Here is a 12,718-nt window from a genome sequence, read left to right on the forward strand (position 1 = left end):
TCAGTAGTCATAATGATTGGACAGCTAGTTGGACGTGGTTGGGGGTCTACAGACTGGCAGTGGCAAGGGATAGTATGTTTCCAGACTTGTTCATATGCACAGACAATTTGCACTAAGTTGGTTGTATTGGCTACACAAAGCCAGCTAGCTTCTTTCAAGGCAATGGCAAGGCAGCAGCTGCTGTTTCAGCAGAGCTACCTTGCCTCAGGTTTACTCCTTTCCTTCTCTTGTGGTGCAGTTGCTTTTGTGAAGGAGAGAAGAATTAGCCCCAAAACAGCTAGCCCAGTTCTGCAGCAGTTGCCTTGCTAGTGCCAGGCCCAGAGACCTGGCCACCGCTCTCTACAGCTACTCGTGGCCTGGTTCAGTTGCCACAGATTTCAAATGGGCACAGTGGTGGCAGCAACAACAACAGATGGGGGCCCTAACCCAGTAAACCCAAGCAGCTGTTTCTGTGTCTGTATATATGTGAGGGGAGCACCCATTGTAAGTCTCATGGGCGCTTTCCAGATTGAACACTACAACAGTGTCACTACGTGTCGTTTAAGTGTGCTTCCTTACTACCTGTGTTTCAACATCGCAGTCCCTGCATTGTCAGCAAGGTGCCATTCACATTTCCGATGCTGCCTTTTGGGTTTTATCTTTGCATTACAGTGCTACAACTTTGCAATAAAATAGCTATATTTTCCTGTTGTATGAGATTTACCCAAGCTGGAAAAGACTGCTCTGCCTGCTGGTGGCTTTGCGCAACACCCTCTATTTATGGTTTCAAAACGATCCTGCCAGACCAAAGTAAACTACTGCTGTTGTAGCATGTAATCTGGAAAGCGCAATGCATACACTACTTTGAAACATTTCTCTGGGTTACATTGTTTCTATGTCATAGACACACATCCACACAATTTTACTCCAAATTAACCAGTCTGAAATAACGCCCCTTAACAGGAAGATCTTAATCATGTCTCACTTGGCTGAATGGGACTTACTTCCAAGTAAGTGCCAAGTAAGTGAGGAGCGCACACACACACTTTGCTATGCTATGAGGTAAAACTGCAATCCTATGCACAAGTGCCTTGGAGTAAGTACTATGGAACAAACTGGGCCTTCTGTATAAACATTACACTATATGTGTGCTTACATACACACACAATTAGTTCTGATTCAGTTTTTCTAAGTTATAGAAGAAACACTCAAAGGGCTGATTTATCTGCCTTGCTGTGCATTTACTTATAAGATTGAAATATAACAGCGCGCTCATAGTGCACACAAAAAGGTATAGATCCTGAAGAAGGTATTCATGTGGCTATGCTCACTTGTTACCACGTTGCCAGCAGTCTGCAACCTCTCCTAGCTCTACCTTCCCCATTTGTTTGTCTGTTTGTTTATTTGATTTATTTATATACTGCCCTTCCAAAAATGGCTTGGGGCAGTTTACATCAAAATAAAACAATTAAAATCAATTGGCAATTAAAAACAAAACTATAAAAACAGCATAAAACTAATTAACAATTAAAACATTTAAACAGTTAAAAACCCTGGAGAACCAGGCTGAACATTTACAGTGGTTAAAAACAAATTACAACAAATTAAAATCCCTGGCAGGCCGCCAAACAGATAGGTTTTAAGGGTTCTCCTGAAGGTCAGCAATGAATTCTGGTTACAGATTTCTACTGGGAGTGCATTCCACAGCCCTGGGGCAGCTACAGAAAAGGCCCACCTCAGTTGCCACCAGATGAACCAGTGGTAATTGGAGACGGACCTCCTCAGATGACCTTAACAAGTGGTGGGTATCATGTAGAACAAGGTGCTCTCTAAGATAACTCAGACCTAAGCCATTCAGGGCTTTAAAGGTAATAACCAGCACTTTGTATTTTGCCCAGAAACATATTGGCAGCCAGTGTAGCTGTTTCAAAATAGGCATAATATGGTCTCTCCGAGTTGCCCTGAGACCAATCTGGCTGCCACATTCTGAACTAACTGAAGTATCTGAACTATGTACAAAGGCAGCTCCACATAGAGTGCATTGCAATAGTCAAGCCTGGAGGTTACCAGCTGATGCACCACTGTTTTGAGGTCATCCTCTTCAACGAATGGATGCAGCTCTTGAATCAGCTGGAGCTGATAGAAAGCTCTCCTGGCCATGGCCTCCACCTGAAATACCGGGGTGAGGCCTGAGTCCAGGAGTATTCCCAAGCTGCGCACCTGCTCCTTGTGGGGAAGAGTAACCACATCCAGCACAGGGAGATCTAACTCATCTCTCAGATTCTGAGCTCCTATAATGAGCACCTCTGTCTTGCTTGGATTCAGCTTCAATTTGTTCTCCCTCATCCAGCCCATTACTGCCTGTAGCCAGGCATTTAGAGAATGAGTGCCATTTCCTGATGATGAAGATGAAAAGGATAAATAGATTTGGGTGTCATCAACATACTGATAACACCCAGCACCAAACCTCCTGATGACCTCACCCAGTGGTTTCATGTAAATATTAAAAAGCATTGGTGACAGAATGGAGCCCTGAGGGACTCCATATAACAGCTCCTGTTTTGAAGAGCAGCTGTCACCAAGCTCCACCATCTGGAATCTACCCGAGATATAGGAGCAGAACCACTGCAAAGCAGTGACCCGTATCCCCAATTCCCCCAGGCGATCCAGAAGGATACCATGGTCAATGTTATCAAACGCTGCTGAGAGATCCAAAAGAAACAGCAGAATCACACTCCCTCTGTCAATTCCCTGGTAAAGGTCAGCAGAGACAACGGGATCCATGTTAGAGATAATGAGATCCATCTGGTTCTCAGGTAGCTTCCAATCCCAAAGATACCTCACTGCTGTATGCTTCAGGCACTTCCTTCTGTCTTTCCCCCCTCTCATATTAACAACAATGCAACAAGGGTAAGTCTGTTCAAAAGCCAGAGTTGCTGGTCCCTCTGCCTTTGCTCCATTCAGAATATGGTCACTATTAAAAACATTAGTGACCAAACACTGCCCTCTCTAAGAGGAAGAAACCTGCAGTGATTCCTGCCTGTTTGAATGTAGTCTCCTATGAGCAATCTAGACATGTGTCATCAATTTCCTGCCCTATCTCACGGTCACTTTACAACATCACATTATTTACTGTATATGTTCACACCAGTCCTGAGAAGCATTTAGGCTAGGAGAGAATGACTTGCCTAAGGTCACCTGCTAAGCAGACTTGAACCTGACTCTCCCCAGATCACTACACTGAGACTGGCTCACTTGTTTTCCTTTAAACCACTGCTTACATTGAGCCTCTGCTTTTTCCAATACACATTAGTTATTTATTTCAAATCCTCATCTCGAAGTCTGTTGCTCCTCTAGGGTACTCTAACATTGATATTTGCCTATGTTTAGACTTTGGTCCATTTGTTAATCACACTTGCAAATTTGGTTTTGAACTAGATCCCCACAAGTCAATCCAAAAGCATAGATACACATGTGTGAGTATGGTATTATTTTGTTCACATGTGTGAGCAAGTATGGTAACAATTTGTTTTTGTCTAGTTTTCCTATCCATACAGAACTGTCAGTTTTTGTGGCTACTTTAAACAGTAGTATGAGTGATGGAGCCAAATTACATAATAATTTAGGAGCAAACATTGATAAAGAGTACATGTTATTAATAGATTGCAATATCAATCACTGACAGTTTATGAACAGATAAATTACTGTTCATAAACAGTAATTTATCCATTCGCAAAAGGTGGTTTGCTCTTCTGCTTTTCACAAGTGGAATGAATGAATCACCCACATAATGAAAATGGTGATTTCAAATTTGATTGCTCCTGCTGCTTTGAGCTATTTAAACATCTATAGCAGAAATTGCTTTTTTTCCCTTACAGACATAGATAACCTAGTAATAACTGTGTGCTCCATAAACTTGTGTACTGATTAATTTTTTAAATTTTGTTTTTGTTATCGTTTATGTAACGTGTTTTACCTGAATGCAGAAGGCTGGAAAGAATAAACAAGTTAATAAGGTGCTTTGGGACAGTGCAGGTTAAGGCTTGTTAAGGGCAGAACCTGAACATGGGCTGAAGGTTTAATAAGTAAAAAGTTCATGTTCCTTTTCTGCAAGATTTCAGGGCTCAAGATCAGATTTTGTTTCTCTTACATTGCATTTCCACCAGTTTCTGCCATTTTCAATCTCATCCTCCCTGCTCTGACTATACCACTATTATGGACTATTATACCACCAGTATGGATTGCAGCTATCAATATTTAACTATAGGAGCTAGCAAATACAACTGTCTTTATTTAAGCACTCTGTCTCTGTGTTTTAACTTTTTAGTTATTATAGTAGTAGATTCCTGTACAAATGCAGATATCCAGGTAAATATCAATAATATTTCAGCTTTAGAATGATTTTCCATTTTCTTTGGATTAGTACCCGAAAATATGTTTGGTTTAGTTATGGGGAAATACTGCCCAATTGCATTTGTATGGATATTTATCTAGTGATAGCAAGCATGAATTGTCCCTTTTGCTAAGCAGGGTCCACCCTGGTTTGCATTTGAAAGGGAGACATGTGTGAGTACTGTAAGATATTTCCCTTAGGGAATGGGGCTGCTCTGGGAAGAGCACCTACATGTTTGCATGCAGAAGGTTCCAAGTTTCCTCCTTAGCGTCTCCAAAGTAGGGCTGAGAAAGACTCTTGCCTGCAACTTGGGAGAAGCCGCTTCCAATCTGGGTAGACAATACTGAGCTAGATGCTCCTATGTTCCATTCACAAGCCATTAGTTAAACATGTCACCCAGACAGCAAACAAGTATCTGCATAGGCAATTTGTCTAAATTTGACTAAAATTAGAAAATCACTTATCTGCATCCATTATCTTTTTTTGGTCTCATGGGAGTACAAATCAAACTTATCAATTAACAAATTCTAGTAAGAACTAATCTGCCTTCTTTCCTTTCACTATCCCTACAACTGGACTAAATTTGATCCAAATTGGTTAGGCAGTTCACAAATTAGCCCACTTGTGCCTCAAACATTCATGTGTCTGCCATCTTGAATTGGGGTGGATGACATTATCACAAACTATGCGGCTGAGGTGTCCCTACACCTGTAGCAAATTTAGTTCAAATCGGTTAGTGGGTCACAAATTAGCCCAATTGTGCCTCAAATGTTCACGTGTCTGCCATCTTGAATTGGGGTGGATGAAATCATCACAAACCATATTGAGATATTGCTGTTTGTCACTCACTACAGTTGTACCAAATTTAGTTCAGATTGGTTAAGTGGTCCTCAAGTTAGCCTCTTGCACCTCCAACATTCACTCATCTGACATCTTGGATTTGGATGGATGACATCATTACAAATTACATCACTGAGGTGTCCTTATGTGTCGCTCACTACAACTGTACCTAATTTGGTTCAAATTGGTTAGACGGTCCACAAGTTACCCCACTTGCACCTCAAATGTTTACATTTCTGCCAGGGTGGATGACATCTTCACAAACTCAAGTTAGCCCACTTGTGCCTCAAACGTTCACTTGTCCACCATCTTGAATTGGGGTGGATGACATCATCACAAACTACACCATTGAGGTATCCTTATAACTGTACCCAACTTGGTTCATATTGGTCAAGGCACTGTGAAGTTGATAGGGACACACATACACATATGGACATGGACACACAGACAGACACACGGAATGCCAAGTGATCTCATAAGCCTACTGGAAAGCAGACTTTAAAAAAAGTCTTTAGGTATCTGGGCCAGAAGTCACCATATTCTTAGACTTGAGGGAAGGCAATGTGCTCCACAACTCAGCTACTGCTTTATGGAAGGAGGGAGTCTGATGGGTGAGATGAAGGGTACATAAAGTGAGAGTAGGTTTGCCTGCAACATCTGGGCCAGTAAACATAATATGGTTATGTTAAGTATATTGTCGAATGTCAGATGGCAGAGGGAGGCAGTGTGGTGTGCATTTCAGATCCCAGGTTGTCTGCAAGTGAAAAAGGGCCGAGGTGATAATATGGGAGGTGTCCATCATGGTTCCTCGGTGTGGGCAACTGACATTGGTGAAGTAGGGTGGCTGATGTTGGTTGCCCACATCAAGCATCCATGAGGGACCCCTCTCACACAGTCATTTCCCATTTCTTTTCACCTCACAGACAACTGGGAATTGGGAGCACACACATCTCTTCCCTCTGCTGCCTGGCATTTGGTGTCATAACTAACATAGCCAGATTAAGAGAACTGGCCTACCTTTAAAAACAACAACACCTGGGTGCAGAATGGTGATGGGGCTGTACATGAATGGAGTGGGGACCAGATGTTGCCCACAGCTTACCAGTTGACCATCTAAACTATACCCATTTCAGTGCATTTCCCCACTTTTAAATGTGCTAGTTGTTTCCAAATATAATTATACTTCAAGAGAGGTTCATCCCTTCACTTTGCATTCCAGAACAGCATAGCTCATGAGTTACTTAGCTGCTGAACCTATTGGATTGGACAGAGAAGTTCCTGTTATTTCCGTATCAACATTTCTGTTTTACTGTGTTATTCCATTATTCCATCCCCTCATCAGCGCCTCCAGATGGAAATTTTGGCGGATGTCAGACATCTCACATCTGCAAGCCACATTGTGTTTGCATTGATTCTCACTAGTTCCCACATGACACGCTGAAAGATTAGCAGATGTAGGATTATTATTATTTATTCAGACAGGTGTTATTGACTGGTTTATTATTATTTATTATTATTTATTCAGACAGGTGTTATTGACTGGTCTGTTTTATCCAGACATCGAGTCCTTCCCAAGGACCTGGGATAGCTGAATTTTATTGTCAATGTTGTTGCTATTATAGATATCGTCGCAGAATATAGGCTGTTCCCAGTAAAGTTGCTTTTTGTAATTGGCTGGTGGTGATTTCTGTGGCCCCTATGGTGTTGAGGTGTTCTTCAAGGTCTTTTGGAACTGCACCCAGGGTGTGAATTACCACTGGGATTATTTTGGTCTTTTTCTGCCACAGCCTTTCCATTTCAATTTATAGATCTTTGTATTTTGTGATTTTTTCTATTTCTTTTTCTTCTGCTATTCCCTGGTATTGCTACGTCAATTATTTTAACTTGTTTTTCTTTCTTCTCAACTACAGTTATATCTGGTATATTGTGTGGCAGATGTTTGTCTGTTTGTAGTCAGAAGTCCCATAGTATTTTTACATCTTCATTTTCTACCACTTTTTCAATTTTATGGTCCCGCCAATTTTTGGCTACAGGTAGCTTGTATTTTTGGCAGATGTTCCAGTGTATCATCCCTGCTACCTTGTCATGCCTTTGTTTGTAGTCAGTCTGTGCGATCTTTTGACAACAGCTGATTAAGTGCTCCACTATTTCATCTGCTTCTTTACAAAGGCGGCCCTTGCTGTTTGTTGTTGACTTTTCTATTATTATTATTATTATTATCATTATTATTATTATTACATTTATATCCCGCTCTTCCTCCAAGGAGCCCAGAGCAGTGTACTACATACTTGAGTTTCTCTTTCACAACAACCCTGTGAAGTAGGTTAGGCTGAGAGAGAAGTGACTGGCCCAGAGTCACCCAGCTAGTTTCATGGCTGAATGGGGATTTGAACTCGGGTCTCCCCGGTCCTAGTCCAGCACTCTAACCACTACACCACGCTGGCTCTCGATTGCTCCAGGACTGTTGCAACAAAGCAAAACAAAGCAACCATAAATGCTATACCTCCCCCCTGCCTTTTGCAGGTGGTGAGTTAATCTCACTGATTACAACCAGCAATGTAAGAAGCTGCTGTTTAGACACAGGCTCATTTTACCAAGTGGTTGAGCATAAAAAATGAGATAGAGGGAAGAAAATAGAAACTGTTGGGATAAATGAATTTGGGGCATAAAAGGAAAGGTCCAAGTATGTCGGAATTATGGATGTGAAATGATGAATGAGCAGCATGGAACAAGAAAAAATAAATCAAGACACAAGTTAAAAATACAATCAGTTTTATTCAGGAAGTAACACATGGCTGAAAGGGAAATTGGTTTTGGTGGTAAAAATCCCTGACTGGCAAACTGTGCAATTGGTTGTTGCTGTGGTCTAACAGGGCCAGTTCAGATGAAATACAGAATGGCGGATCCAGTGGAACTGTGGTTACACGCCTCCCCCTCCCCCCGCTCTCCGGTCTGAGTTCATATCTACATCTACTGCAGTCTCACCGACTACAGTCAGCGAGACTGTAGAGAGCCAGGGGAGCTGGCTGTGCGGGCTTCCTTATGTCCTGAAGGACAGCCCCATGCAGCCAATATGAGCCAGAGCAAGGGAGGAGTTTCCTCCCTCAACTCTGGTTTGAGTAAAGGCAAACTCAAATCCTTGGATTGGACATAATGGAGGCACTTCTGAAAAGCAGTGTTTGGCGGCATAACTCAATATAAACTAAAGGTAACAACTGCAGTTAGAGGAGGGAAATCGCAGGTCCATTTTTGGCTTCAGAACTCCAATTCCTGGTTCAAACAATCAGGTTTGGGAACTGGAGGCAAAGGGAACTCGGGTTTACACTTATGTCAGCAAAGAAAGAATAATTAGGACAACATACAACAAAGGGTGAATGAGGGGTGGGGAAGAGAGGAAAGATTGAGATTGCTTGCTGAAGGACAAAGCCAGGTGAAAATTGAAGGACATACATTTGGGAAGCTATGGATCCTTTAAGAATCATGGCCTATCTTCAGAAATCTGATTTTCTAAATTCAGTCAGTTGGCCCATCTGGATTAGAAGATTTGAGAGGTGTAGGATGGTTTCTGACTTAATGCAGAAATCACAGGAATACCAAGTGAATGCTTTCATTTTTGCTATGGGAGATACTGCAGAAGATATTCTGTGTGTTTTGCTCCTCACTACAGATGACCAAAAAGATTACAAGAAAGTGAAAGAAGCTGTTGATAACAGAGGCGCTCTTATCTCTGGACTTCGGGGCTGAAGTCCAGGGCCTCCACACCCGCTGGGGGCACCTAAATAAGCTTTAGTCTGTCCTGGGTAGTGTGGTTTGTGCCCTCAGGAACCTACGTGTTAAAAATGATGCTTAACTTAAAAATGAGGCCCCCCTTGCAGCGGGCGCCTCCAAAGGCCTTTAGATCCAGGCTTCAAAATTACCTCGGTGCACCTCTGGTTGATAATCATTTCATTGGAAGACAAAATGTCATATATGAAAGGGCCAGCATGGTGTAGTGGTTAGAGTGCTGGACTAGGACCGGGGAGACCCGAGTTCAAATCCCCATTCAGCCATGAAACTAGCCGGGTGACTCTGGGCCAGTCACTTCTCTCTCAGCCTAACCTACTTCACAGGATTGTTGTGAAAGAGAAACTCAAGTATGTAGTACACTGCTCTGGGCTCCTTGGAGGAAGAGCGGGATATAAATGTAAAGATAATAATAAATAATAATAAGTTTAACAAGAGATGCCAGGAACTAGGAGAATATGCAGAAGCCTTTATTACATGCCTTAGCTGAGCAATGTAAATAAGGAGCTCTCAAGGAGGAGCTTATAAGAGATAGGATTGTTGCGGGCATAAAAGATACACAATTGTCAGCTCATCTTCAGTTGGATCTTGAGCTCACTTTGGCCACTGCCTATTGAATTGCATGAGTGTGCCTTCATGAAACCATAATGAAACAACGGCTGGATTTGCAGGCAACTACCCCAAACAATATGGTGCCTGATAATGTGTGCATTGTAAAGACTAAGAATAAAAAGAGGAATCAGATAGTTAGACCTAAGGGTCAACTTAAACCATCACTATTAATGAAATCTGGGAAAGTAAAACAGACCGTTAGAAACTCTGGAGAAAGTATGTGTGGGCACTGTGGTAGAAAATCTACCTATACTTGGCAACAATGCCTGGCAGAAGATGTAGAATGTAAGCACTGTCATAAAATAAGAATGTGCATGAAACACATTTTGCATTTTGTTTCATGCTTGGAAAACGTAGATGGCTGAAACGTTTAGTCAAAATAGCAGTCGGCCCCAGTTGTTTTGATGAAACAAACCTGAAATGTTTTGAGTGTGTCGGCCATAGGAAACAATAGAGAAACTTGAAACACCCCATTGTTCTCCAAGGGTAGCTCCTAGGGACACCAAAGTGAATGGTAGGGCATGATAGGTGCTACCTACCACTTGATGAACCCATAAAAGAAATGGGCAAGCGGGCAATTTTAAACAAATTTTTAACCTTCCCCCCATCCCCATAGGATCCTAGGGAATGAAGCACAAGTTAATCTCAAGGCCAGATATGGGGCTCATCACAGCAATCACCGAGAAATACTACACACACACACACACACACACACACACACACTTGCCACTGTCCATTTCTCACCACAACACTATCTTACAAACAAAACAAACCACAATTCAAGGAAGGAAGACACCCAAGTTCTGCCTTTGTCAATCTGAGATCCAGCAAAACCCGATAGTTATAGCAGCAATAGCACAGCAGTGCTGAGAAAAGAAAGCCACAAAATCACAGGAAAGGAACATAGGAAACTGCCATATACTGAGTCAGACCATTGGTCTATCTAGCTCAGTATTGTCTTCACAGACTGGCAGCGGCTTCTCCAAGGTTGCAGACAGGAATCTCTCTCAGCCCTATCTTGGAGAAGCCAGGGAGGGAACTTGAAACCTTCTGCTCTTCCCAGAGCGGCTTCATCCCCTGAGGGGAATATCTTGCAGTGCTCACACATCAAGTCTCCCATTCAGATGCAATCAGGGCAGACCCTGCTTAGCTATGGGGACAAGACATGCTTGCTACCAGACAAGACCAGCTCTCCTCTCCCAAAGACCAGCCCTCCTCTCCCACCAGATGCCTCTTGGGAGCCCACAGGCAAGAGGTTTGTGCATGCCCTCTCTCTTGCTGTTGCTCCCCTGCAACTGGTATTGAGAAGCATCATGCCTCTGATGCTGGAGATGGCCCACAACCACCAGAGTAGTAGTAGTCACATTCATTTCTTGATGTCTTACTGACACAGAGCCATGCTATGCTCGGGTGGAAAAGGAAGCATTAGCTTTTACCTGGGCCTGTGAACATTTTAATTCTTATTTGGTGGGATTAAAATTAACTATACACACTGATCACAACCTTTTGTGACTCAAATCTTGGCTCAAAACCCCTTCCTCCAGGGATTCAAATATTTCACTTTCGCCTTCTGAGATTTTTGTTTGACACTGAGCATGTACCAGGAAAGTCACTTGTACCAGCAGATGCACTTTCCAGAGCCTCTGTTCTTCTACCACATCCAAAGGATGAACTAGATTTGGCAACAAAAGTGAATGTTTCAAACTTCCAGCAACAAAAGGGTAGCTCCAGCAAATTCACATGGCAAAATGCCAGGATGCCACATGTCAGAGAGTAATTCGCCTCTGCCAACAAGGATGGTGTGCCTTGAAACGACTTCCACTGGTGGGGAGACCTTATTGTCCAGACTGAAATGACCTACATCTCATAGATGAGAAAACAGAGCCCTAAACCTTTAATTTTGACAAAGCAACCTGGGAGATCCTGGCAACAAGTAGCTTCATACTTATTTGGCAAGGGAATACATATGTTATTGTTGTTGATTATTTCTCCAGGTATATTGACCATGCCTTGCTTATTCACTTTTCATCCCTTCACTTCATACAAAAACTGAAAGCTATTTTTGCTACACATGGAGTTTCTGAGCATCTTATTTTGGAAGATGAATCTCAGTATGGCTCTGACAGCTGAAAGGGTTGTTGAAAAAGGGGACAATCCATATTTAGTTCTGTTGGCATCTAGATCCAACCCCCTTGCTTCAAGATCTTAACTGGCACAACTTCTCATAGAGCATTGGCTGAGGACCCCCTTACCAGTGGCACTTTCCAAGCTTCAACTCCAGTGGCCAGATCTGAAAGACTTTGAACAACGGGATGCAGAGCAGAAGAAACGATAGCAGCATAATTTCAATGTTTTGCACAGGGTTCAACCATTATCAAAGTTACTTCCTAGGGCATCTAGAGTTTGGATGCAAAAGTTCCCAGCCTTTTGAAACTGTGCAGGGGGGAAGCTACAACACCTAAATCTTGTATCATGAATACTCCCCAAGGCATTGCCCATCGGATTCGTTTCATCTTCAGAACCTTTAATCTTCAGATGGAGATAGATTGCCACAATAGCCATCTCCAGTTCAGCCAGTCGTCCAAGAAAGAGAGGCTGATGAGGAATACAGAATGGAAGTACAAACCTAGACAGGGAGATATGTCAGGCCTCTCCAGAGACTTAATGTATGATAGACACAAATGCCAAATAAATGACTGGAGAACATTTACTTTCAAAAAAGGATACTTTTTAATTTAAAAGGTTCTTTTTGGTTTATGTTGAAAACAGTTTAAGATTTATAAAGATGGAAGAAGGAGAGATGTGGTATTATAGTATATAGCACTTAAAGAGTTAATGAGTTAAAATGTGAAGAGCTGAAGTTAAATAAAGGGAGAACTGCCTCCCCTGGGAAGCTTCTTCTTCGGTTTTTATTCTTCTAAAATGGCTGCTGGTCTTTCTTTGCAAACCCTACAGTTATAAATATTATCTGTTTTCCAAAGTGACTGGCCAATCTATTTTGAGTTCTCCACTGAAAACATCTCTTGACTCGTTTCCACAGCACTGTGCATGATTCACTATAGTAACTGCAGCAATTAAAAAAAGAACACCCCACATTTCCTCCAGGGATAT

This window comes from Hemicordylus capensis, chromosome 3 (genome assembly GCF_027244095.1).
Source record: "Hemicordylus capensis ecotype Gifberg chromosome 3, rHemCap1.1.pri, whole genome shotgun sequence".
Classification (NCBI taxonomy): domain Eukaryota; kingdom Metazoa; phylum Chordata; class Lepidosauria; order Squamata; family Cordylidae; genus Hemicordylus; species Hemicordylus capensis.